General features: G+C 45.8%; 1 protein-coding gene and 1 pseudogene across 3 annotated transcripts in view; one reads left to right on the top strand and one right to left on the bottom strand.

Moving 5' to 3' along the window:
- Window positions 1-12,529, top strand: part of TENM2 (teneurin transmembrane protein 2) — a 944,724-nt gene that overhangs the window by 840,159 nt on the left and 92,036 nt on the right. The gene's annotated exons all lie outside the window — the stretch shown is intronic.
- On the bottom strand, window positions 3,550-4,110 carry LOC125172481 (40S ribosomal protein S11-like; annotated as a pseudogene).

The raw sequence follows: 12,529 nt of genomic DNA, 5'->3' as shown, positions 1-12,529 counted from the left end.
TATGTGGGATGCATTTTTCCCACAAAGTGCTTACGCACTGGAATGCTAGGGTACAAGCAGGGAAAGTGGAGCAGTTGGACTTTAAATAGCTAGACATTCTCTGTAGCACAGCACGAGCAGCTGCCCAAGGCCTGTGCTCTTTTATTTGACTTTCTATCTTCTCAGCCAAGAGCTCTGGGGGATTGGAGAGGGGCCAGAACTATGTGGCCAAACGTGAATCCAAAGGAAACTGCAAGGTGTGCTCCAAAGCTCTGTGTCAGGGCCTGCCCTTCTCTCCCCCCCCCCCCCCCCCCCCCCCGCACATTGAAAACCAAACCTTTCCAGGGGAATTCCCTCCCTTTTCCTGAGCTCAAGGTATTTCAGCATTGATCTGTTAAGCCCGTTTCCAGAATTCTGTGGCCACACACGCTGAGGAACACTACCTCTTTGATTCACAGTAATCATGGAGTCTGGGAATGTCAGAGGCAGAGAGGCTAAAATATGGATTCTCCAGCAGGTACAAAAATCCCAGGGAGGGAAGGGAACTTCTTCAAGGCCAAATAGCAGGCTAGGGCAGATCTGGGCCAGATGCCTGGTTCCCTGTCTGTAAATCCAGCACACTTTCCTCTATGCCATGCTGCCCCCACAGGGACCCCGTCACCCTCAAGAGAATGTGTGCCTGGCATTACTGATAAGGTCAATCTGAGACCTAAGAACTAGACTAGGCACCCATGCACCTGAAAGAGAGTGAGCCCCTTTAATTGTGCACTGAAGCCAGCCTCACTTTACCCTAGTCCTGGCCCTGTTCGCACCTCTTGTCATGGATGGTGGTGAACAAACACCTTGCCCTATACCAGCCACACACACACACACACACACACACACAGCCAGACCACATGAGTGAATAAGACAGACTCATCCACAAAGAATCCAAGGTCTGGTGGAGGGGATGAAACATATGTGAAACCAGACACTACAAAGCCATATACTCAGGATAGAATAAAGACGATGGGGCGCCTGGGTGGCTCAGTCGGTTGAGTGTCTGACTTTGGCTCAGGTCATGAGCTCACAGTTGGTGAGTTCAAGCCCCACATCCAGCTTACTTGCTGTCAGTGTACAGCCCTCTTCGGATCCTATGTCTCCCTCACTCTCTGCCCCTTCCCTGCTTGTGCTCTCTTCTCAAAAATAAATGAACATTTAAAAAAATACACTTAAGAATAAGGCTGAGGGGCTATGGCAGCCCAGAGAAGGAAGGGGCTTCAGAGGCTTCCAGAGCAGGTAAAATTGAATTTAGAGAGCTACAGAGCACTTCACTCAGGAACATAGGGAAAGCACTGTGGGCAAAGAAACTGGCAAAGGTACAGAGGCATGAGGCAGCAGCACACATCTGGGGACCTCTGAGAAGACTGACAGGACAACCCTGTGTGGAGAGTGGTGGAGGGTGAGGCTTGGGAAGCAGGTCTGGACAGAGAGAGCCAGGTCTTATGTGCCTTGATGGGCAGAGTGAAGTTCACCCCAAGTACTTGCCTTGCCTTCCTCCATTTAGCATCTTGGTCTTCAAAATTGCAATCATCTATCTTCTTGGGTTATTCCTAAACACATGTGCTTACAGCAGAGGAGAAACAGTGGCCTTTCCTTATGTTTCTTCCATTGCATATGTGCATCTTTCGCTGCAAGGGGAGACAGCCTGGCAGGGTGATAAAGAGACTTAGAGACCAGGGAGCTCTGGGTTCACATCCTGGATCAACCACTAATTCACAGTATGAATAGGGGCAAACTGTTCTCTGAAAGTCTCAGTTTTGTCCTCTGTAATGCTAGCTGCCACCTCATAGGATGCTGTGAGCTCAGATGAGTTAATACATGGAAAACACTTATGGTTCGGTGGGCATCAGAATCACCTGGAAGGCATAATGCACAGATTTCTGGGCCCCACTCAGAGTTTCTGATACAGTAGGTGTGGTGCAGGGCCGAGGGATATGCATTTCTAACAAGTACCCAGGTGATACTGACACTTTGGGAATCACTGACTTGACACAATGGGTGTCATTTTGAGGGAAACCCAAGTGCTAACAGAGAGTGATTCCTCCAAGTGTGGCATCCCTGGGTCACCTGATGGGGAGTACAAGCCAAAAAGTTCTGCATCCCAAGGCAGTGGCAACTTGATTGGCATATGAACCCTGGGTTCATCACTGTACTCACCTGCCACAGAGATGGGACTGTGGAGAGGGGCTCAGGGCCCCAACTTCCCGGGATCTGTCACCATTTTTAAGAGCACTGGAATAAAGGACAGATGTGGGAAGAGCATGGTAGGAGAGGGTATGTGGTAGCTGGCCCTGGTCTCTTACCTTTGTGACTTCCTGGAGCTTCTCCCATTCCCCCTCAGGCACAGAGTCAATGTTGTGCCCTTTTCTGCCAGGGTCCACAGGCTCTTGGGTCAAGCAGACTTGTGTAAGTTTTGGCTCCAGTTCTTACTGGTTTTACTTCCTTGGGCAAAGCACCTAACCCATCCAAGCCTCTGTTTCCTCATCTGTAAACTAGGAACAGCAACACCAACCTCGCAGACATTTTGTGAGGTTTGACTAGAAAGTTTATAGAAAGTGCCTGAATGCCACCTTATTGAAATGACAGGTCTAATTATTAGTATCTCCCTGTGTAATGTGACTTCAGATCCTCTAACCACACACACATTATTCCCAACCAAAAGCCCATCATGTCAAGTAATACATAACATTTCAAAATCAGAAATCCATTATTTGGTCCCTGTTCTAAAGTATCCTCCTCAATCCCACACCCACTCATGCTACAATGAATGGTATTTTCCCTCAGAGATCACAACCCAGTGATCTGGATAGCTCACTCAGATAATATCTGGCCTACAAAACATCTTTGAATCAGTTGCCGACATTTAACAATGGAGGATTGCATTTAGCCAACAAAGAAACTGAGGAGCTAGAGAGTAGTTTGCCCAAAGTCAACAGTGAAGCACTGGGATTGGAGCCCAGTTCTCCTAATTCTAAATGTTTTGCTTGTGCTCCTCCCAGACCCTTCTTCTGAAAGTAGTTGTATATTAGGTTCTCCAAAGAGTCCAAGGCTGCTGAGTTCTGGGAGAAGAGAGGCAAGGGAAAGGGGAATCCATAGAGAAAGGGACATTGAAGTCACTGGGGCCAGCTTCCCCTACTCTTACTTCTGCTATGCTCGCTCATAAAACACATGGCTCAGGGAGAGCAGATCCAGGGAGAAACGTCCAGCCCACTGGCGCCCATCACTCGAAGCACCCTTTGGTGTCCAACACCACTACTGTCACTTCCCAACTATCATGTGGTCTTCTGCAATGGTCATTCCTGAATTTCTCATGTGCCACCTTTGTCTATGAATGTTGCTGCACAGATCTGGGCATGCACCCTTGTCTGGCCCTCCATTTATTCACAACCATCAAGGTCATGGTTTTGTAATATCTTTCCACTTCAACCCAGATCATGCCACCAATTTCACTAGGATGGACTATTGGTCTTCCAACTTCCAGCCTATTCCACACAAAGCAGTCACAAGAATCCTTTTATTTTTATTTTTTTAGCTAGGCCCAAGACTGGGAAAATAACTTTCTTTTCTTGGGGTATGGGCAGATGTCAAGTCATAGAACTTCTGGAATTGGTTCTTGGTGCTGGTGGCCTTGGTGACCTCGTGCACCTTAAAGTGCACAGTGTTGCTCAAGGGCCAGCACTCACCCACAGTGACAGTGTCACTGATCTGGACATCCCAGAAGCAGAGGGACAGAGGCACAGACATGTTCTTGCAGCATTTCTTGAATCGGTTGTATTTTCAGATGTAGTGGAGGTAGTAGTCGCAGGTGACAGTGGTCCTCTGCATCTTCATCTTGGGCTCCACACCAGACAGAATCTACCCTCGAATGGACACATTACCAGTAAAGGGGCATTTCTTATCAATATAGGTGCTCTCAGTGGTTTCCTTAGGTGTCTGAAAGCCCAGACTAATGTTTTTGTAGTATTGCAGGAGCTTCTCCTTGCCAATTTCTTCCAGCAGGACCTTCTTCTTGTTTTGAAAGATGGTCAACTGCTTTTGGTAGGCATGCTCAGTCTGTATTCCCATCATCTTCCTGGCTGTCTGAAAAAAAGAAGAATCCTTTTAAAAGTCAGATCACATCATGCCCCCATGCAAACCTTCCCTGAGCATTATATCTCCCACAGAATGGCGTCCAGGTCGCAACAGTGGCTTCCATTGCTCTGCGTTAGTGAGCTCTTGCTTCTACTCAGCACTTACATCTTCTGTCTACTCTTTTCCCTTATCCCGCCCAACGTCCACCATCTTGTTGTTTCTACTCTGATGATACATTGCCACCCTGGGCCTTTGTACTTGCTGTTTCTTCTGCCCAGAATGCTCTTCCTCCAAAGGTTTCCATGACTTGTTTCCTCATTTCAGGTGTCTCCCCAAACACTTCTGGAAAGCCTTGTATCTAAAGTAGCAAACCCTTGGGGCACCTGGGTGGCTCAGTCAGCTAAGCGTCTGACTTCGGCTTAGGTCATGATCTCATGGTTTGTGAGTTTGAGCCGCGCATCAGACTCTGTGCTGACAGCTCAGAGCCTGGAGCCTGCTTCAGATTCTGTGTATCCCTCTCTCTCTGCCCCTCCTCTTCTCATGCTCTGTCTCTCTCTGTCTCTCAATAATAAATAAATGTTAAAATTTTTTTAATTAAAATTTAAAAAAAAAGATAAGTAGCAAACCCCCTCCTCCATCACTCGCCTACCCTTTGTCCTGCCTTACTTTTCTTTAAAACACTACCACCTTCTCAAAGTCTACTATACATGTAGAGGTGCCTGGGTGGCTCAGTCAGTTAAGCATCCACCTTCGGCTCAGGTCATGATCTCATGGTTTCGTGAGTTCGAACCCCACATTAGGCTCTGTGCGACAGATCAGAGCCTGGAGCCTGCTTCACATTCTGTGTCTCCCTCTCTCTGTCTCTCTGTCTCTCTCTCTCTCTCTCTCTCTCAAAAATAAACATTAAAAAAAACTTTTTAGCGGCGCCTGAGTGGCTCAGTTGGTTAAGCATCCAACTTTGGCTCAGGTCATGGTCTCATAGTTCATGGGTTCAAGCCCCACATCGGGCTCTGTGCTAACAGCTCAGAGCCTGGAGCCTGCTTCAGATTCTGTGTCTCCCTCTCTCTCTGCCTCTCCCCAATCACACTCTGTCTCTCTCTCAAAAATAAATAAACATTAAAAAAATATTTTAAGTCTATATACATTTATCTGTTAATTGTTTCCCTTCTAGAATCTAGGTTCCTAACTACTGGGTCCCTCTCTGTCTTGGCCAACTAATTATTAAATGAATTGAATGAATGAAGGTTTTAATGAGAAGACTCTAGGATACACAGCACTTGTCTTTAATGCAATACATTATTTTAGTATGAATACATTTCATTTTAGGATTAAAAATACACCCATACAATGACATCCAAATCACTACCTACCATTCATACCATTTTATTAATGCAAAGAAAATCTAAATGTAAGATATATGATTTATTTTCAGTAAGACATGAACACACAGTTATACTTCTCTTCATCTCTATTTTCAACTTGGCTCACCCTGCACATGGACCTCCTGTGGGATGGTAGCAGTAGGTATACAAGCTCCATAGTACTCTTCTGAGACAAGAGGAAAGGCAGGGGCTGCCAAGAATCACTGTTGAGCAAAGCCGGACTTTACAAACCATGGCCAGCTTGGTGACGCGTAAAGTAGTGAGAGTGATCAGCTTATTTGAGGCTGGGCCACCTGTGTGTGAATCCTACCTCTGCCAGTCATGAGCAGCTGCCCAACCCTTTCTAGTAACCTAACCTCTCTAGGACTGGGTTCTCCATCTATAAATCCAGAGTAAACAGATTGTTGCTATACACTAAATGCCTTTGCACAAGGTCTATTTAATCTTTGACAAAGGCCCTGTTAAACTATTATTATTGTTGTTGTTGTTATTATTTCCACTTTACTGATAAGAAAACTAAGGCTCAGAGAGGTAAGCTAATTAGCCCAAGGCCACACAGCCAATAAGTTGCAAACCTCCAGCTCCTGTGATGTTAATTGGGAGTACAATACTGGCTCCTAGCCCCTACGCCTGCCCCTAGAGTGGAAGTGGAAATGAAACAAGGAGATCTCCAGGGACTGCTAAGCATAGTACATGGACCATGGCAATAGTCATGTGTAGGAATTAGTACTTCAGATTTCCTTAATCCAGCAGGAAGCTTGTATAATAGCTGAGTCTGCTCCCTTCTCCCAATTGGCAGTCTGGGGGTAACTTCTTCATGCAGCAAAAGGACAGACATCCTACCCTCTGCTAATTCTCTCAGCTCAAGGAGGGGTGGGGGGAACAGTCCCCTGCCTTCCCCCCAGGAGACGGGGTCTCTCCTCAGACGGAAAGTAAGTGTTCCAGCTTGTTGCTCAAAGGTGTTGCCGGTGGTGACAGCCCCTTTTCTTTCTGAGGGGCCCAGCAGGTCATTGTCTGCCACCCCACCAGCCCGCCACCCCCTGCTGGGCTGGCTTCTGTCTGACCTGTCAGTGGGCTCTTTGAAAGCAAGGTTGATGAGGGGCACAGGGGAGGGGGGAATAACTGGACTGAAAGAGGCCAGGAACAGCGGGCAGAGGGTGAGTATTTGGGGACATCGGTGGCTGAGATCAGAGACCCTTGCTCTCTGTTGCCAGTAGTTTTTGTAACAGAAAAGTGGGGAGATGGCAGCAGCCAGGATAGAAATCCCCCAGGTATAAAAAAACATGGCCCTAGGCTAACAAGGGTGAGACTGTGCCAGAGAGGCCTGTCAGGGAACGTCCAAGGTGGGCCAGTTCTCATCAAGTGAGATCATTATTCCTAGAGGCTCTGTTTGGTTGAGGAGAAGCAGCAGAGGGAGGAAAAGGAGGGAAGGAAAAAGAGAGCAGGCTGAGAGAAAGAACAACTAGAAAATGAAGATGTTTTCTGAAGCCTTAGTATTTTGTTCCCCATGTCCTACAATACTCACCGGATACCTTTATAAGGCCATGACTACTCATAGCCTCCTATGAAGAATTGAGGATAGAAGCCATTGGAGGTGGACAGCCAGAGGGTGAATCACTCCTCCATCATTTACTAGCTGTGTGATTATGGACAAGGCTCTTAACCTCTCCAAGCCTCAACTTCTTCATCCGCAAAATGGACATCATAGAAGCCACCTCAAAGTGTTCTTATGAGCATATGGGATGATGGCTGGATAAGGTGCAAGGTGTAGGCTGTCAAAGCACAGAGGAGCTTATGCGGCTGGCAGAGGAACAGCCCTGTGTTGGTCCACCTACCAGAAGAGGGAGCGAGGGCAGAGGGCTTGCTAAAACACTTGGCATCCCAGATTTTCAAAAGGTAAATCTCCCTCCAGTATGTATTTAAATTGTTCCTCTTCTGATTGGCATAGTCCTGCCTTAGGTAAAAGAGCTTAGTGCAGATAATAACATGTCATAGTGGTGGGCACAATGACTCCTGTGTGTTAGCCATTTGGAACATTCTACTGTAACAGACCTTATGTTGCAGATCCATGTAGGACTTGGCTTCAGAGTGCTACAAACTGGGTCAAACCCAGCCCCAACATGCAAGAAGCTGTGTGGTCTTCTGCAAGTTATTTTCTTTCTAAATCTCCAGTTCCTCATCTGTAAACAGTGGTGCTAATGATGCCTGAAAATCTGGTGGTGATTTAATGAGGGGATGAGTGTAGGGCACTTAGCATGGTGCCTAACACCCAGTAAGACAGTAAGATTTTCTTTTTTTTTTTTTAATGTTCACTTATTTATTTTGAGAGAGAATGCATGAGCAGGGAAGGCAAGGAGAGAGAGGGAGAGGGAGAGAATCCCAAGCAGGCTTCACACTGCCAACACCAAGCCCAATGTGCGGTTTAAACCCATGAACCTTGAGATCATGACCTGAGCCAAAATCGACAGTCAGACACTGAATGGATCAAACCATCCAGATGCCCCCCACCCCAGTAAGCTTTTCATAAGTGCCAACCATTAGCTCTGATTAGACGTGGTTGCCATTAATGCTTCCTCATCCTACTGACCCCCCCTCCAAGGTTGTGTCACTTAACATAGGGTCTTTTTGCTGAAATACACTGGCTTTGGGGGGCACTAGAAGCCCAAGGACAGGGACTCTGAGCTAATGTGCTAGTAGTGATGATGTGTTGTGTGTTGCACCTAATCATCCCAAAGTGTGCATTTGTGAGAAGGTGAGAAGGTCATTCAAGGATAGGGCTACCACTTGTGAGTATTGAGTAGATGAAGGTGTGGCTCGTCCTTCCAAGGACAGAGCTCCCAAACCTAGAGCTCTGTGTCCATGAAGTGCTTCCCAACCTGTATTGCACTAGACTATTGTGGGGAGATGCTCTGGGACAAAAGGGGTCCATGGTCAGGAAATGCTTCATGTTCCATTGCAATATTAAAGATTCATGATGCATATTCACATGTCAAAGGCTCTGAGAAGTCCTGCTGTAAAAAAAAACTAGCTTACCTGCTTCACCAACATTTCCCAAGTTGTATCCTCCAGTGTCACCTCTGCTTCTATGTTTCAGGGAACCCCCATTAACATCCCCCAGTTTGGAAAACCACTTTAGTCTCTCAGAGTCAGATATACTGCTATGGATATTTGTGGGACATTCTCAATAATTCAGAGCAGGGGTTCTTGAGATTTAGTCGGCAAAAGAATGACCTGGGAATCTTCTTTAAAATGCCAATTTTCCATTTCCATGCTCAGAAATTTAGTAGGCCTGGGTGACAGCAAGAATCAGCATTTTAAAATCACTGAGGTGATTCCAGGGCAGGAGGTCAGGAAGCATGCCTTGACCAACAGTGGTTTAGAGCCTGACTTCTGGAAGTCAGGGCTCAGAACAGCAGCATCAGCGTTACCTGGAAACATAAGGAATGCAGACCACTGTAGGACCAGAGAATTAGAATCTACATTTTAACAAGGTCCCGGGTGATTCCAGTGCTGGTTATATTTTAAGAAGAATTGGTTTTAAAGGTTTTTATTTATGGTGCTTGTTTTTGTTTTTGTTTTCCATTTGTTTACTTTTGATAAACACTCAAAAAAAAAAAGAAAAAATAAAAACTGGATACACACTACAAGCTCATTGTCACAAAATTTCTACCAACCCTTACCCCTAACCCCATACGTGAGGGGTTGACCAGATGCCCCAGTAGCTTCCCGGTAAGCTAGAGTCCCATTAAAAAGTGGTCTTATCTAGATTATATCCCTGTCTTCAGTAACAGTGCCTGGGTTTTCCTAAGCAGCCTTTGCTTTCTTTTTCACACGTGTCCTGAAGAGTAGGAAACCAAGAAAAGCAGCTCTCAGTGGGCCTCCATTCTGCCAGATCTCTGGTCAGACATGATTGATCTTCCATTGCTAAGTGTAAGAAAAGCCAAAGGTGCTTTGGAGCAGGGATCTCTGGCCTTGGAACTCAGGGACTGTCAAAAAAGAGTTGGAAAGAGGAGAGAGGAAAACTTCCAACAGGACTTCCAGAAGCAGCACAAATACAATCCCACTTCTTGCAATATTTAAGAATGGCGGTTGCTCTGGTTGGGAGGGAGGGGATGCCTGTGTAACGATGGTCCATCAGGCAGCCGGGGTATTAATGGCAGGTGAAACCTTCCAAATGAGCACCCTGTCAGCCAATCTATTGCTTTAAAAGGTTGGCAATGTGGGAGACCTAACAGAGGCAATGAAGAACTAATCTCATATTGCCAGGTTAAATCAAGTCAGCCTTGCCTGCTCCTTTCACTTTTTAGTTACATCAAGCCAGAATACTTTCAATTATCCCTCACTTCCAACTTGTCAGCAGGCATTGGGTAAAATGCAAATGGAACAGTACCTTCCCTGGTGGAGTGCAGAAAATATTATGAAGAATAGCCTCCACTAGTTGAACTCTTCCTGTGTATTCAGTGCAATATCTTCATCATCTCATTTCATGTGCACCATCTTATAGAATCTCCATGCTCTTTGGTGAAGTAGGTGGTATTAAGTCCATTCTATAGGTGGGAAAACTGAGTCACAGGAAGTTGGTCACTTGCCTCACTTGCCAAGGTTACATAGCTAATGAATGATAGAACAGGGTTTAACCATTCTGACTCTAAAGCCCATATTATTTTGCTATTTGTCTAACTGGACCAAGAATCCAGTGCTGCTCTGGGCAAGTGAGTTCTTGAGCTTTGAAGTGCCCCCCACCTTTGTTATTTTCTAAGTTTTCCTCCAGTGGCAGGGAGTGGCCAGGGTCAGCAGTGCTGTATGGGTGAAGCACGCCAGCCCAGACTAGGACCCACCTGAGCCCTGGTCCCTATTTCTCCACTTCAGGGTGCTTTCTGATCCTCTCTCATTCCTTACCCCATCCCCATGCATGTGAGGTTGACCAGATTCTCAGAGATATTTGGGGATTTGCATTTATGAGATATCTCAGGGCCCATTGCCCAGCCTTAATTCTAGTGGACAGATTGGCAAGTAGATTGCTCCTGCTGGCTGGAGGAAAATTTTGCAAGATCATGTGAGATCAGCCTGCCAGAATGGTGCTGATATGTCAATTTGGGTAAATCAATTTTTTTTCAACGTTTATTTATTTTGGGGACAGAGAGAGACAGAGCATGAACGGGGGAGGGGCAGAGAGAGAGGGAGACACAGAATCGGAAACAGGCTCCAGGCTCTGAGCCATCAGCCCAGAGCCCGACGCGGGGCTCGAACTCACGGACCGCGAGATCGTGACCTGGCTGAAGTCGGATGCTTAACCGACTGCGCCACCCAGGCGCCCCTCAATTTGGGTAAATCAAACTGTTTATGTAGACAGGGGCCCGGACAAAAAATATTTGCTAGGGACCCCACACACTTTAGACACAGTCCTGAAAGAGCTCACCTTAAAAGAAAATAATTCCCAAGGCAAAAAAGAATACTACAGCTGCCTCATTTCTTTTTACTCAAGAACCTCTTTATGTGCCTGGCCATTCAGACACTTCCAGCCTTTGCCAGCGAGCCCTCACCACTCCTTTATTTCCATCACAAAAACCAAACAGCATAGGCTTCTTCCTTCTTGCCCCAACTTGTTGCCTCCCCCCTTCCCTCCACTCTTTGTTAATTTTCTACCTCTCCATCATTAACTGATCTCAAGAATGACCCTAGGATTTATTGGGTCCACCTCCTGGATTCCCTGTATTTTCCTTAGGGAAATGAGAACTTGGCAAGTACCTCACTCTGTGTGCTAAACAAACCTATACGATGCCAAGAAGACTCAAAAAGCAGAAAAGAAATAGAAAAGATTCTGAAGCACATGCTAGGTTGCTAGGTGCTCACAACTGTTCATGTACCTTGCGTGGATTATCTTAGTCCTCTCATTGCTCGTGTGAGGTATCATCATGCCCACTTTGCAAATAAGGAAGACAGAGCACAGGCAGGTTGGTATCTTGCCTGAAGTCAGTCTGTTAGCAAGTACATAAATTGCATAATCTTAAATATACATCCCGATGAATGAATGTGTGTGTGTATACATCCTATAGATATGTATGTATGTATGTATGTATATATATATATATATATATATATATATTTATGTGTGTATACACACACACACACACACACACACACACACACACACATATATGTATATATATATAGCCTATATAGCCAGGTGCATAAAGTGAGGATCTAGAACCTTTCCAGCAATCAGAAGGTTCTCCTGTGTCCTTCCCAGCCAGCACCTCCCCATTAAGGTAACTGCAAGTCCTAACTTTCTACCATAATTGATTCAGTTTGCCTATTCTTGAACATCTGATGAATGGAAATATAGGTACTCTTCAAAGCCTAGGTTTTAACCAGCCTCTTGGCCCAAGGAGTAGGGAAGGCAGATTTGGTGGTTGGTGATGCCACTCACCAAACCATAATCTGGAAAGAGTGAAGCTCAATTTTAAAATCTGAGATGATAACCCATTCCCGTCAAGTGCTATGTGCAGACTGTAACAGAGCTACCCACGACACCTGAAGTGAGTTGTTGGAGTCGATTCATGCCACCCTGTCACAAAATGAAACTAAGAAGAGTAAATTTAGATGTTTCTCTGAAGCCTTTAATACCCAAGAAAGCTGGAGAGTTCATGCAGGTTATAAAGGGAATCACTTGCATACCAAGCTACAGGGAATAAATGACACCAAAATTGAACAAAATGCTTTCATCTGGATTCTCCATAAGCTGCCCAGTTTACAGAGATCAAAGAGGAAAATAAGTGAAATGAATGAAATAAACACCCTCTCATTCCTGGAGATGTCCCTTCCCTGTAAGAGTGATGTACAGACTCAGGCAGCCTTCCCCAAACAGAAAACATGCTCATGTTTCAACCAACTCTGAAATACCCAGTATCTACTATGGCTCTCTGCAGCCTCTCCATTAACCCGTGGCCTCCTCCCCCTGAGCATAGCTTCACTAGTAAGTGTTCAGTTAAGGCTTTGAGGTTGAATCTTTTAAAGGGACTCCTTTAAAAATCTAACAGAGCGAACTAGGCAGG

The sequence above is a fragment of the Prionailurus viverrinus genome, chromosome A1 (assembly GCF_022837055.1).
Source record: "Prionailurus viverrinus isolate Anna chromosome A1, UM_Priviv_1.0, whole genome shotgun sequence".
Lineage (NCBI taxonomy): Eukaryota > Metazoa > Chordata > Mammalia > Carnivora > Felidae > Prionailurus > Prionailurus viverrinus.
The sequence above is the reverse complement of the archived record's forward strand: the minus strand, read 5'-3'. Positions and strand labels throughout refer to the sequence as shown.